Genomic DNA, 13,052 nt, shown 5'->3' with positions numbered 1-13,052 from the left:
GCGCCTCCGCCGCCCCGCCCCGCCCACCGGCCTGCCCCGCCCCGCCCACCGGCCTGCCCCGGCTCCCCATTGGCCACGGCTCCAGAGAGGCGGGGCGCTACGGTTCCGCCCGCCTCGCGGCTCCAGCTGCCCATTGGCTGAGGCCTGGGAGGCGGGAGCGAGACGGCTCCGCCCGCGGAACAGCGCCAGCTCCTCATTGGCCGAGGCTCGGGGAGGGGCGGAGTCGGTCTCGGGAGGGCTCGGCAGGGACCGGCGGGGGGGGGGACGCGGAATGGGGAAGACGGCGCCGGGAGGCGAGAGAAGGGATGGAGAGCCGGGGGCGGGGGAGGCCCGAGGACACGGCGGGGGGAACCGGGGGAGGGGATGGGGGGACCTGGCTGGGGGTGGGGGTCGGGTGGGGGAGCCAGGAGGGGGGACGGGGAAACCGGGCGGGGAGGGGCTGAGGAGGGGGAGACCCCGGTGGGGGACCCGCTGGGGGGCGGGGCGGGGCGGGGCGAGGAGGTGGAGGAGGCCGAGGAACCAGAAGCGGGAATGGAGGAGATGAGGGGGGAGGGGAGCGAAGATTGGGGGACCCCGTGCGGCGAGGGGCCCAGGATAGAAGGAAGCCAGACGGGAGGGCTGGGGGGGTAGCCGGGCAGCGGAATGCAGTGGGTCCGGGGCAGGGGCACGGGGGAAGGAGGGCGACCCTGAGGCTTGGAAGAGCGTCGTCTAGATTAATGTTCTCAAAATCCTGAATCCCAGACATCCCTAGATCGTCTGGACCTGAGAGGCGTCCCACCTCGTGCTACAGACAAATGCTCCCTCTGTTTGCTGGTGACTGCAGAGACCTGTGCGGGACGGTGGTGCGCCGGGGGCCTCCAGCCCCACACCTCCACCGTGTCACCATCTCCCCACTGGAGACGGGCCGGATCAGACAAAGGAAGAAGGTCTTTTCTGCAAAGGAGCCTCACAACCAAGGGGTGTGCGCAAAGGGCTGGAGGAAATAAACCCCAAACCAGATCCAGAGAACGTTGGCTTTGGGCAGGGAGAACAAAAAGGTAGATCAGGTTAGGGGTCATTCAATTATGGGAGAGGATTTGGCACTTGGCAAGTACCCCACGCCTCTGGTGGCCTTCGGAAGCTCAGAACAAGTGATATCCCGCACTAAGTGGGGATGCCATGGACATGGCAGACAGCAGGTTAAAGCATCGCAATGCTCAGAGAAGCAGCTCAGGAGAGTAAATACACTCCTATGACCGGGAAAGCTAGTTGCAAACTAGGTTTCCTGCAAAGCCTGGAGGGCACTTCATGACAAAAGTGGTGAGGACTGAGTGAGAGTCTCCGCAGGAGGTGGCCATTGTAGGCCTGACCTGAGGGTACAGATGCCAGCACTGGGCTCGCTGATAGCCATGCTGGTGATCAGATAGTGACATACTAGAGGCCAAGCACTGAGGTTTCACCATCAGAAGCAAACCAAGTGCTATCACATACTGAGCCGCAGGACTGGAGGGGCAGCTGGGGCGCTGTGAACTGCACAGGGCCGCTGAGATGGTCCACCGGACATGCTGTCAGAAGCAAGGCAGTTGCCAGCCGGTAAGAGGTGGTTCCATCCGTACAGCCAAAAGCAATCAAAGACAGGTATCAGTAGCTGAAGAAATGTGCCCAATAAGACATCACAGTCCCTTGCCCAGTTTTCAGATGTGAGCCTGTTTTCATCCTCAGAGCCCACCAAGTGGGGGAGATAAGCTGGCAACACGTATGCATGGTGAGGGTTCCCCTAGGACACCTCGGCCCAGCAAAGGCACCTGTGGCCATTTACCTAGACATTTCAAACACGCCTGGGCTTCAAGTCATGAGACACAGGGACCCAATGTGTAGAAAAAGATTTGTGAGGTCCAGGGAATGAGTGGAGCCCAGGCCCCAGCAGGACTAACAGTGAACACGCCCGCCCCCACCAACCAGTTACCACTGATTTCCTCTGGCACTGAAGGTATAACTGACACAGACCTAGGTGACAGTGGCCAGAAAGCTCACATCGGTTCCTTGCTGTGGGGGTGAGGAGTCATCCCAGGACGGAGGGCCAAGTCGGGTGCTAGGATGGAAAATAAAAACAATAACACACCTGGGGAAACAGACCAAGACTGCCCTTAAAGACCTCATGGGCTATTTAATTGGCCAGTTCCCCCCTCTGATACCAGATGAGTTCTGGGTGGTGACAGTAGACCAGCTCAACCTCACAGCAGTCACAGCTGTAGCCACTGTGCCACCTCAGCCTCTGGCCAGGGTGTGTGGCCATGGAGCCAAGATGTCCACAGAGCAAGATGTCCACGCTTCACCACCCTCAAGAAGGAGAATCTTAAGCAATTTACATCACATGGTGTAGACTAACCCATAATCTGCCCCACTGGGAGGCTTTCCTGCCCTCTGTTACAATATAGTCCAAGGACACCTAGACCATCCGAACAGGCTTCAGAATGTTAACTTGGGGGTACCTAGGTGCCCCCCAAGTTAGTTGATTAACTGTCTGCCTTCAGCTCTGACTCGATCTCAGAGTCCCAGAATGGAGATCCATGTCGGGCTCTCTGCTCCACAGGGAGTCTGCTTCTCCCTCTGCCTCTGCCTGCCTCTCTGCCTGATTGTTCTCTCTCTCTCTCTTTCAAATAAGTAAATAAATAAAATATTTTTTTAAAAAGTGGGTGCACCTGGGTGGCTCAGTCAAGTGTCTGCCTTTGGCTCAGGTCATAACCCCAGGGTCCTGGGATTGGGCCCTGTGTTTGGCTCCCTGCTCAGTGGAGAGCCTGTTTCTCCCACTCCCACTCCCCCTGCTTTCTTGCTGTCTGTCTGTCTGTCTCTGTCTGTCTGTCTGTCTCTCTCTCTCTGTCAAATAAATAAAGTCTTTTTAAAAATTAAAAAAGAATGTTGACTTGGTTCAGTATGTTAATGACATCATTTTAGTCTCACCAGATGAGCAAGAAGCTGGCGGTTCATTGGAGGCTTTGGTGAGACATAAGCACTCTAAGACACATGTGCTCAGAGGATGTGAGTGACTTTGTGGAGATTCAGGGGTTCCGCACATCAGTGAGGCATCATGTCCCTGAGTATGTACTTTTCTTCCTCTTAACACAGAGATCCACACAGCATACTTCTAGAATTCCTCCCTCAACAAAACTCAACCTCCTAAGAAATGTGCAGTACCATGTCTTCTCAAAAATGTTCTGCACAAAGGAAGTGATCATTAATTTTCTAAATTAAAATCTGTTCTTTTAGAGTTTTGATGGAAAGGAACAGGAAGACAGGGGCACTTGGCTGGCTCAGTCGGTGATGGGTAAGAGTCTTGATCTTGGGGTTGTGAGTTTGGGCCCCACATTGGGTGTGGAGCTTACTTTAAAAAAAAAGAAAGAAAGAAACAGGAAAACATTGGGGGATTAAAGGAAGATGAGGGTTTTGTTGAAAGTCCCTATAATCTCCTTTGTTTGTAGCACAGTCACACTTTCTCTCTTTGACAGAATCCTCTTCTGCACTTCCCCCAAAAATATTTCTTGAAAAGTATCAATCTATCAATAAGTAGATATTTATGAATTGCTAAGACATCATAATTACATCATCTATTATTCATATTTGACCAAAATACTTTCAAAGGATTTGAAGTGGCATAAAATAAATGACCAGTCTATAACAGAATGATTTTTAAAGGGGCAAAGAAAGCACTGAAGGAAGAAGCTGTTGTGTCAAATGTCGACAGTGGAAATGGCCACAACCACAAGTGTAAAGCTCCACTCCGAGTTTCCTGGTAGTCAAGGTGAAAAAGAACATATGGAAATGTGGCATTTCATATCAGTTATATTATCTTATAAACGGAAGTATATTCGTTTTTCTGGAACAACATAGCCAACTAAACAATATGGAGGTTTTTTTCCCTGGGGATATTCAGCACGTTAGGGAAGGAGGTTTCCAATCTCAGGGACTGACCTTTGTGGACATGCTCATGGCAGTGGCGGGCAGACAGCAGAAGCTCCGCTAACACTTGTGGACTAGATGTACTGGCTTCTCCCGCTGCCTCATGGAGAACTCAGGGACATACCGTTAATCCATAACTCTTGGGTAAGGTCTGCTCAGGCTCTCAGGAGTCACGGAGTGCAGCTCTCGAGGCCTGAGCATCCAGGAGAGAGGGCTTTCCGAGAGTCTAGACGGACAAGCCCTGACACACCTTTGAAGAGCATTTCTCAATATTAGTTGCTTGGGCCACAAAGAGGACAGAAGCCGGACAGTGGACACATCTACACTAAGATTCCTTCAGGATGCTTAGAGCCCAGACGGTGTGTGGCTGGTAGAAAGCAGGCCTAGTGCTCCAAGAGCAAGTGGGCCGAGCGTGGACACTTGGCCCGTCCACCCTGAGGAGGCATCAGTAGGCCCGGCTTCGCACACCACCAGCCCTTGGGGAGCACAAAGGCCACGCACCTGCCCTCATCACAGCGAGGCAAGGAACTGTGCACCTGGAAACGGGAAGGAAGGGACATCTATCTGACTGGAAGTGGAGCAAAGCAAGTGGGATATTTTCCAGTCTCTCCTCCTGCTGTGGCAATTGAAGACGCCTTTTGAAACCCAGAGATAAGAGGGAAGTGGCCGGGATCCCTGAGTCACGCTGGAGGGCCGCCGGCATCTGCAGCCCGGAAAGTGAGAGATCCGAAAGCGAGAAACGAACTTCCCACTTCTTATTGGTTAAAGCCAAACCGACTAAGGAATCCACATAGCCCAGACCCATGTCCTGACCAATAAAATCCTCAGTGAAGTGTATGTGGTAAAATCGACAACACAAGAAACAGCAGGAATTGTCAAGGGTGTGGGTGCAGCCACGGCAGAAAACAGCTCGGAGAGTTCTCAAGAAGGCGCCATTAGAACTACCCTAGGACCCAGCAATTGCACTACTGGATATTTATCAAAGAATACTGAATTCTACTTCAAGGGAACTCATGCACCCCAATGTTTATAGCAACATTATTTTAAAGTAATTTTTTAAAAGATTTTATTCATTTATTTGACGGAGAGACGCAGTGAGAGAGAGTGCACAAGCAGCAGGAGCAGCAGAGGGAGAAGCAGGCTCCCCTCAGAGCAGGGAGCCCGATGTGGGGCTCGATCCCAGGACCCTGGGATCATGACTTGCGCCAAAGGCAGACCCTTAACGACTTAGCCACCCAGGAGCCCCATAGCAGCATTATTTACCTTAGCGAAGATCTAGAAATAGCCCAAGTGTCCATTGATAAATGAACGGATAAAGAAGACGTGGTGTATGTATATAATGGAATATTATTTACCTGTAGAAAATAATGAAATCTCGCCATGTGCAACAACACGGATGGAGGTACAGGGCAACATGCAAAATAAGTCAATCAGAGAAGCATACATACATACCATATGATTTCACTCACGTGTGGAATATAAGACGCAAAACAAATGAGAAAAGGGGAAAAGAGAGAGACAAACCAAGAAACAGACTCTTAACTGCAGAGAACACACGGATGGTCACCAGAGGGGAGGTGGTGAGGGATGGGGGAGACAGGACAGGATGACGGAGAGCAGCACCAGGATGAGCCCCGGGGGACCCCTGGAAGCCTTCCGACACTGCACTGTAACACTGTGTTCATTAAGTGGAATTCAAACAAAGCCTTAAAAAATAAACTTTACTTGAGACGCTATTTGATTAATGTCAATGCAATATTAATCATCATTAATATCAATCATCTGTCAATTTGAGTAATAATAAAATATAATCGCAGATGTCTAACAGATTTACTCTTTGAAGACATTTGTGTAATGTCTTGATTGCTTATTATGAAGAATATTTGCTCAAAATAACTGCTTTTTTTAATGTAATAAGACCTAACTTACTATTTTTGACCAGAATTGGCCAAATATCAGGGTATTTTTTGAAGAGAACCCTGAAGTTAGCAATTAATTAGACTCCAAATTTTATCTTCTTAGCTTTGGTAGGAATATATGTATTTTTTTCCTTTTAAAATCTCCATCAAGGGGCACCTAGGTGGCTTAGTCGCTGCAGCGTCCAACTCTTGAGTTTGACTCAGGTCATGATCTCAGGGTTGTGAGATCAAGCCCTCATTTGAGCTCTGCATCCACTGTGGAACTTGCTCAAGATTCTCTCTCTCCCTCTCCTTCTGCCGCTCTCTCTCTCTGTAAGGAAAAAAAAAAAGCCTCCATCAATCCCAAACCCCAACCCTAACCCAACCCTGTCCCAGAAAAAGCTCAAAGGAAAAGGGTTCCTGATTTACACCATTTGGGATGGGGATTCGCTGTCAATCGAACAATCAAACTGTTCTGACTCTCAAAACTTAGCAGGATCATGGCACAAACTCCAAAGGAGAAAAATCCCAGGGCTCTGGAAAATTTGTCTGACCCACAGACATGTCCTCCAGGGAACCAGCACTGGAGACCCAGAGCAAGCGTAGCAGCAAGTCTCAACCTTTTGCCCACATGGTCCCGTCAGGCAAACTGATAGTGTCAGTGCCCAGGAAGAGCTGGTCTTTTTGTAAGACATTAGATTCAGAGACCCAGGGTAATAGGAAAGACTTTAAAGGGGCCAAAATGGGGGCACATGGGTGGCTCAGTCAGTTGGGCACCGACTCTGGGTTTCAGCTGGGTTGTGATCCTGCGGTGGTGAGGACAAGTCCCGCACTGGGCTTGGTGCTTGGTGAGGAGGCTGCTTCAGAGTCTCTCTGAAATAAATAAATAAATAAATAGATTGAGTAATTAATTAAGTCTTTAAAAAATAAAAGGGCAAAAATATACATGTGTGCCCATCATTATAACAAGTATTTTTATTTCTTTGCTCCTGTCAAGGTTTTATTAGTATTTACATACAATCCCACACAGTGGCCCTAGAATTGGAACGGTAACTCTGTTTAGCAATTCATTTATTCAGCCTTTAGTGAGCGCCCAGCTTGTCTCTGGAAGCTGCTGGGCGCTGTGGGAATATGGGAGAAACACAACACACCCCTCACCCCAGGGCCTTGAGTCACCCACACAGTTTCTGTGCCTGTGCTCGGCTCAGTGTGGACCCGCAAACCAGAGAAACAGAAGAGAAGGTCCAGGGAGCAGGGCCTCTCCTCAGCGGGAAAGTGCCTCCCCTCATCCGGGAAAGCCCTCCTGGGATGTCGGAGCCGCACTCCCCAGGCCTCAGGGCATGGGCGGCACCAGGGGGAGTGGATGGTGGCGGCCACTGAGAAGGAAATCTGCCAGAGTGCGTGTTACCGTGTTACCGGGGCCAGTGACCGCAGAGAGGAAGAAGGACAAAGCTGGGCGCTCGGGAGCAAACACAGGACGCGCGGGTGTGGGTACCTCTCCTGTACCTTCGAGCATGAAAAGTGAGGACGGACACAGCTGGACCCCACGCGCGGGCTGTGACGTTCCGCTCATTGTCAACTCTTCCAAACACTCTGATGTGAACCTAACGGTCGCCGCAGGTTATTTCTAAGTGTCTTTGTGAAGTGGGGACAGGTCCACTTTGTGAAGTGGGCCAGCGCGGTCAGACCGGACTCCGCCAGCCCCCCTCCCCCCACCGGGGCTCCTAGTGGCTTTTTCGTCTCCCCCTCCTCCCCCCGGAAGGGTGGGGCTCCTTCCTCCCCAGCTGGAGGATGCTGAGCCCCAGGTGTCGAGAGCTCCCCGTCCCCCTCAGCCCTCCCCTTGCTCGCTGCCACGGGCCCCCACCCCTGTCCTCCCAGCGGTGCTTGGAGCCAGTGCTGAGTGTGGCCTCTGGTGCCCAGGGTGACCATGGGCCCACGTTCCTCTGCAAAGACAAAGCCACTAGGGCTCCCTGAGCCTGTGAGAGATCTGCAAACCCAGAAACAGCCTCCAGCCTGTCCTTGCACAGCCGGGGGGGTCCAAACTCCACTCATCAACAAAGAGGAAAAACCTGCTCACGTGAATGAGGACAGCCTGTCACACGGGCCTCATGACTCCTTTTAGACGGCACTGCGGAGTGACACTCTGTGGAGGGGGAGAGCAGACAGGGGCTGTCCAGGGTCGGGGAAGGGGGCGGAGGGACCCTGTGGATGGAAATGGTCTGTGTCTTGGCAGCGCCGGTGGCCCCGGGAATCCAGGCGTGACAGAGTCGCACAGATCTGAGCGCACACGCGGGTGCACCAGAGCGCGCCGTCTGCGTCGGTGGGATCGGCTGGAGGCTGTCTTGGCTGGGATCTTGGATACAGGCAGCACAGTGCCACAAGATGTGGCCAGTGGAGGGAACGGTGGCCAGCACCGGGGATCTTCGTGTTACTCCTCATTGTGCGTGTGAATCTGCAGTCCTCTTGAAAGAAGAAACCCCGAAGGAAGGACAATACGGCAGTGACTGTCTCCCCTGCAGCAGCCTCACGTGGGCCGACATCCTCTCCTGTGGGGGGGCTGGTTGCTGGTTCCCCACAGGAAGGGCGTGACCTCTTGTTTATCAGTCGCACCTGAGGAAGCGGTGCCCTCTGCCCTCGGGGTCCTCGCTCGCAAACACTGCGGGGGGGGGTTTGACCGCAGCCGACCCAGTGCACCAGGGAAGGGTTCGCCCCCAGCCCCCCGCAGAGCCGCCCCGGGAGGGCAGGCAGACAATCCCAGGCTCCTTGCCCCAGAGCGCCACCCTCCTAAGTGAGGTTACAGCCTGACCGATGGGTGCGGCGGCTCCAGTCACTCTGAAACCCACAGTGCGCAGAAGCGCAGCCGGTGGTCCCGATGCCAAGAACTGCTCAGACTTCTTAGTAAAGACCCACAGACATGAGTACATTTCAGGTCATGACCTGATAGACTCTCACAAATTTTATGAGATAATACCTATCCTGACTAGATATAACGTGTCCTAAAATTTTATATTCTATTCTGGCTTCGCTTAAACTCCTTGTTTGTTTGATTGGGAATTGATTTCGGGATCCTCAGTCAGGTAGTGAGCCGCTGGAGTGCGGGAGGGACCCGCCCACAGGACCCAACCAGTACATTTTCAGGAGTTTTGCCAGCTGATAACTGAACAATTATTAAAAATTGAATTACACGGGCTTACAAAGCTTACAAAACCACGCTCTTGACGCTCATTACGTGGTGGAAACGCTACACGAGACGGTCACTTGCTTCTCTTCCCGCCTTGCAGAGTTCACACCGTGGAGGCTGACGAGCTCCACGCACTCCTGCCCTTCGTTTCCGGTCAGCTCTCCGGCCCTTCTCAGCAGGGGCCAGCTGGGAGACTCCGTCTGAGGTGCCCTCCACTACACAGCCCCTTCCCCTGTGCCACCCTACCTTGGGCTTGATCCTGAAGACAGGAGAGGGGGGTCGTTGGAGAGTCCAGGGCCCGGGACCAGCTGGTGTCCGAGTGGGAGTGTGCCCTCTCTTCCCATTCTAGGTCCTGTGCGGCCACCAAAAGTCCTGCCTCTCACCCCAAACCGCCGGTCAGGGCTGTCCGCATGCAGTCAGATGGCGAGACTCCGGGGCTGGAAGCAGAGCTCTCTCCCATGCAGGCCTCATCATCCTTTCTGAGATGTAGACGTGTGGGTGGGGAGTGGGTCCCAGGACCCGCAGTCCGCCGGGCGCTGCTCTTCTTGGCCAGGCAGCTGATGCCCAGGGACAGTCATGGAGACCCAGCACCCAGCTCTGGGGAGGTGCGGGGCTGTTTGCTTTCAGCCTGGCCTGCTGGTGTGGACTTCTCCTTGGCGTGCTTCTTCATTCGCTCTCACAGACTTATCCCAGACGTGTTATTAGGAGGTGGGGAACACAGAGCTCTTACAACCTTTCCTCCAAGGCTGCCCCTAAAGAAAGAGAAAATCTGATGGGAAATGCACACACGAGATGCTGGACGCAATCGGTCCCTACCTTGCAAAATACGCTTCATTGCATTAGTGCTTTTCACCCATCGCTGGTCTTTATCACTAAGGGAAGTATAAAGGAAGGTGATTCTGGTCCTACTCCTCTTTCATGAAAGCCGTCTTCATGCTCCTCCACTCGTGTCCCCGAGCAAGTGTTCCCGCCCAGTCAGAACCAAGAGCGGCGAGAACACTTTGCCCCCCCTGCGGAAGCTACTAAGAATCCCGTGTGTTTCCTAACCGGGCGGGCGCTGAGGCTCTCCTCTCCTGTGCGCACGGGAAGGGGCGAGGAGGTGAGGGCGCCTTCCCACCGCCTGGCACCATTCCCTGCCTGCGTGTCACACATTTAAATAAGAGCAGACACAATTAGCAAGGCCTCTGGGGGGCAAAGTTCCGTGTGCTCCAGGGAGACCACCAGCTCGAAGCCCCTTGCCTGCCTTCACTGTTCTGCCTCTCCACCCCCCCGGGGACTGCGAGAGTCAGCAGCCTCTCGAAGCCCGGGCCACAAGGAGGAAAGGGAGCTGCCGGGCCCCCAGGACAGACCAGCCTCCTGGGCTGGAAGGCCATGTTAGGTGGCAGGAAGCCACAGGATCCCAGCGGGTACCTTCAGTAAGCCAAGCTAACCTTGAGACCCCCCTTGAGGGGGTGCAGAGCGGAATGTATGGTGATGAATTCACTAATGCTGGGTGCTCCCTGCCCCTGCTGCCTTCTAGAGTTACCCTTGCAGTGAAGACACAGCATTGTAGGGGAGGTCTGGGGCTCATTGAAGTCCCTTGTTTAAAACACCATTTTTGTTCACCAGGCGAGAAATTTGGGATGAATTAGAGCATGGTCACCATGACCCACCCCACACAGGAACAAACATCTATTTTCCACTTCACAGTGTGAGCCGTCCTCTGGAAACTTAGCTCACGCTGTGTCAATCCTCTGCCCACACCCGAGCCTGGCCTTCTGTCCAAAATCTCAATCCCTATATACAAACAAGGCCTATGTGCTCCCGTTCTGCCATCCTCTGGCCTCACCTCCTGGCATGCCCTTTGCTATTTCTCAGGGGTCCAGGTCCATGGCCTCTGTGTTTCCCCCACACATTTGTCAGCCTCTGGACCTTTGCACTTGCTGTTCTCGCGCTGGAGTGTTGCTCCGTAGACACATGCCGCTCTCTATTCTCCCTCTGAGATTTTGCTCAAATGATCCCTGAGAGGTTTCTCTGCTTCACGTCACATAACCGCCTCCCTGCCCCTTCGTTTTCATCTTTCCAGCTCACTGCGTTGTATCCGTGACGCTCTGAGTGCACCCACTCAGCTGTGTGTCTTAGCCACATTCATCCCAAGGTAGGACCCATGGTTCCCACTGTGGCTTCTGCAGGCTGCTGTGACTGACCAAGTCTTCTTCTTCTGCTCTGCTGTCCACAGCTGGGTTCATGCCCAGAGGCCCTGTCACCACAGTCCTTCACCCCTTTGCAAAAGGTACTGAGACCCCAAACTATAATCACACACAAAGGTCATAGAAGGTCCATATCTCATGGGGCAATTTCTCAGGTAACAGGAAATAACCTATACTATGTGCATTTTTTTGTCAAGACACCTGCGAACTAATGGGGATGTAACAAAATTTATAGGGCCAGAGTCTTTACTTTGTTTCAAATTTTCTCCTTAAGAAATAAAAAGCATCAGAGCATAAGTGGCTTAGTCAGTTAAACATCTCACTTTGGCTGAGGACACGATCTCAGGGTCCTGGGATTGAGTCCCACATCAGGCTCCTTGCTCTGCAGGAAACCTGCTTCCTCCCTCTCCTTCTGGCTGCTACTCCCCAGCTTATGAACTCGTGCTCTCTCTCAAATAAATAAAAACTTTTAAGAAAGGAAATACAACATCATAAGGGAGGTACAAATCAAAACCACAATGATACGTCACCTTGCACTTGTTCCATGGCTAATGTCAAAAAGACAAGAAATAACAAGTGTTCCCAAAGGGAAATCAGTCAGATGGAGACCGATAGCCTATGACGTCCCCTATATGTGGGGTCTGAGAAACCAAACAGAATAGAAACAGACTCAGAAATACAAAAAACAGGACGCGTGGGTGGCTCAGTGGGTTAAAGCCTCTGCCTTTGGCTCAGGTCATGGTCCCAGGGTCCTGGGATCGAGACCCGCATCGGGCTCTCTGCTCAGCAGGGAGCCTGCTTCCTCCTCTCTCTGCCTGCCTCTCTGCCTACTTGTAATCTCTGTTCTGCCTACTTGTAATCTGTCACATAAATAAATAAAATCTTTAAAAAAAAATACAAAGAACAAGGCTGCAGTTGCCAGAGGGGAGAGGGTGGGGGATGGGCGAAACAGCTGAAGGGCATTAAGGGGCACAAACTTCCAGGTATAAGTAAGTCGGGGAGATGGACAGGACGGCATAGGGAATGCAGCCGATAATATTGCACGACCTTGTGTGGTGACCGTGCTAACCGTGGTATTGTGTAATGCACAACTGTTGCATCGATACGTTGTACACCTGAAGTTGATGTAACATTGTACTGCGACTCACCTCAATTGACAAAAAGAGAGAGATCGCATTTTTGGTCACATACACGTCCCCAAAGCACCTGATTTTCTTTTCTGTCCCAGTCAAGGCATTTCAGAGAATTGTTACCAACTGGGCAGCACCCGCAACTCACCCACAAGTAAATCTGAAAATGTGATTGAGGCTGAACATCGGAATATCCTCCTATTTTTTTTTCCTCAAAAAAAAAAAATTGTGATTACCAGTGTCAGTGTGACTGGAGCCAGAGAGAGTATTTTTAATTACACAACCCTGCACTCAAGTCCCAGTGATGCCCACTACAGGCTTGTCTCCATCACTGCTGGTGGCCGAATCTGACCATTGTGTTACACGTGGGCGCTGGGCCAATGGCAAAAGCCCATTAGCCTGTGCCACCTGCTGGGGATAATGACAATGTCCCCGAGTGAGCAGAGAAGCTGTGAAGGTGGCCCCAGAGCAGCTCAGGCAAAACCGGCCTCCTGAGTTTTGGCAGATCCCAGCCAGCCCCAGCATGGACCACTCCCTTCGGCCGGGGTTGGGGGGACAGGGCTGGGGGTGGACCAGTTGCTGAGGGCAGCGTTCCACATTTTCTCCAGCAGCCGAGTTACAGAGTGGCCCCTCCCAGAGAAGCCTGGACCCTGGAGCCTCCTGAAGTAGCTTCTCTACGCCTGCACCGAGACATCCTGAAGGGCCAGATTAAAGCAGC

The 13,052-nt window shown here is 52.5% G+C and overlaps 1 long non-coding RNA gene across 1 annotated transcript; it reads right to left on the bottom strand.

Moving 5' to 3' along the window:
• Window positions 1-5,448: 5,448 nt before the first annotated feature.
• LOC123392405 lies at window positions 5,449-8,588 on the bottom strand. The gene is made up of 3 exons (XR_006607139.1): window positions 7,912-8,588; window positions 6,616-6,707; window positions 5,449-6,165 (listed from the first exon to the last, which is right to left on the bottom strand). It is a non-coding gene; the product is annotated as an uncharacterized LOC123392405 (long non-coding RNA).
• Window positions 8,589-13,052: the final 4,464 nt, after the last annotated feature.

The sequence above is a fragment of the Mustela putorius genome, unplaced genomic scaffold (assembly GCF_011764305.1).
Source record: "Mustela putorius furo isolate JIRA1106 unplaced genomic scaffold, ASM1176430v1.1 tig00000551_pilon_pilon_pilon, whole genome shotgun sequence".
Taxonomy (NCBI): domain Eukaryota; kingdom Metazoa; phylum Chordata; class Mammalia; order Carnivora; family Mustelidae; genus Mustela; species Mustela putorius.
The sequence above is the reverse complement of the archived record's forward strand: the minus strand, read 5'-3'. Positions and strand labels throughout refer to the sequence as shown.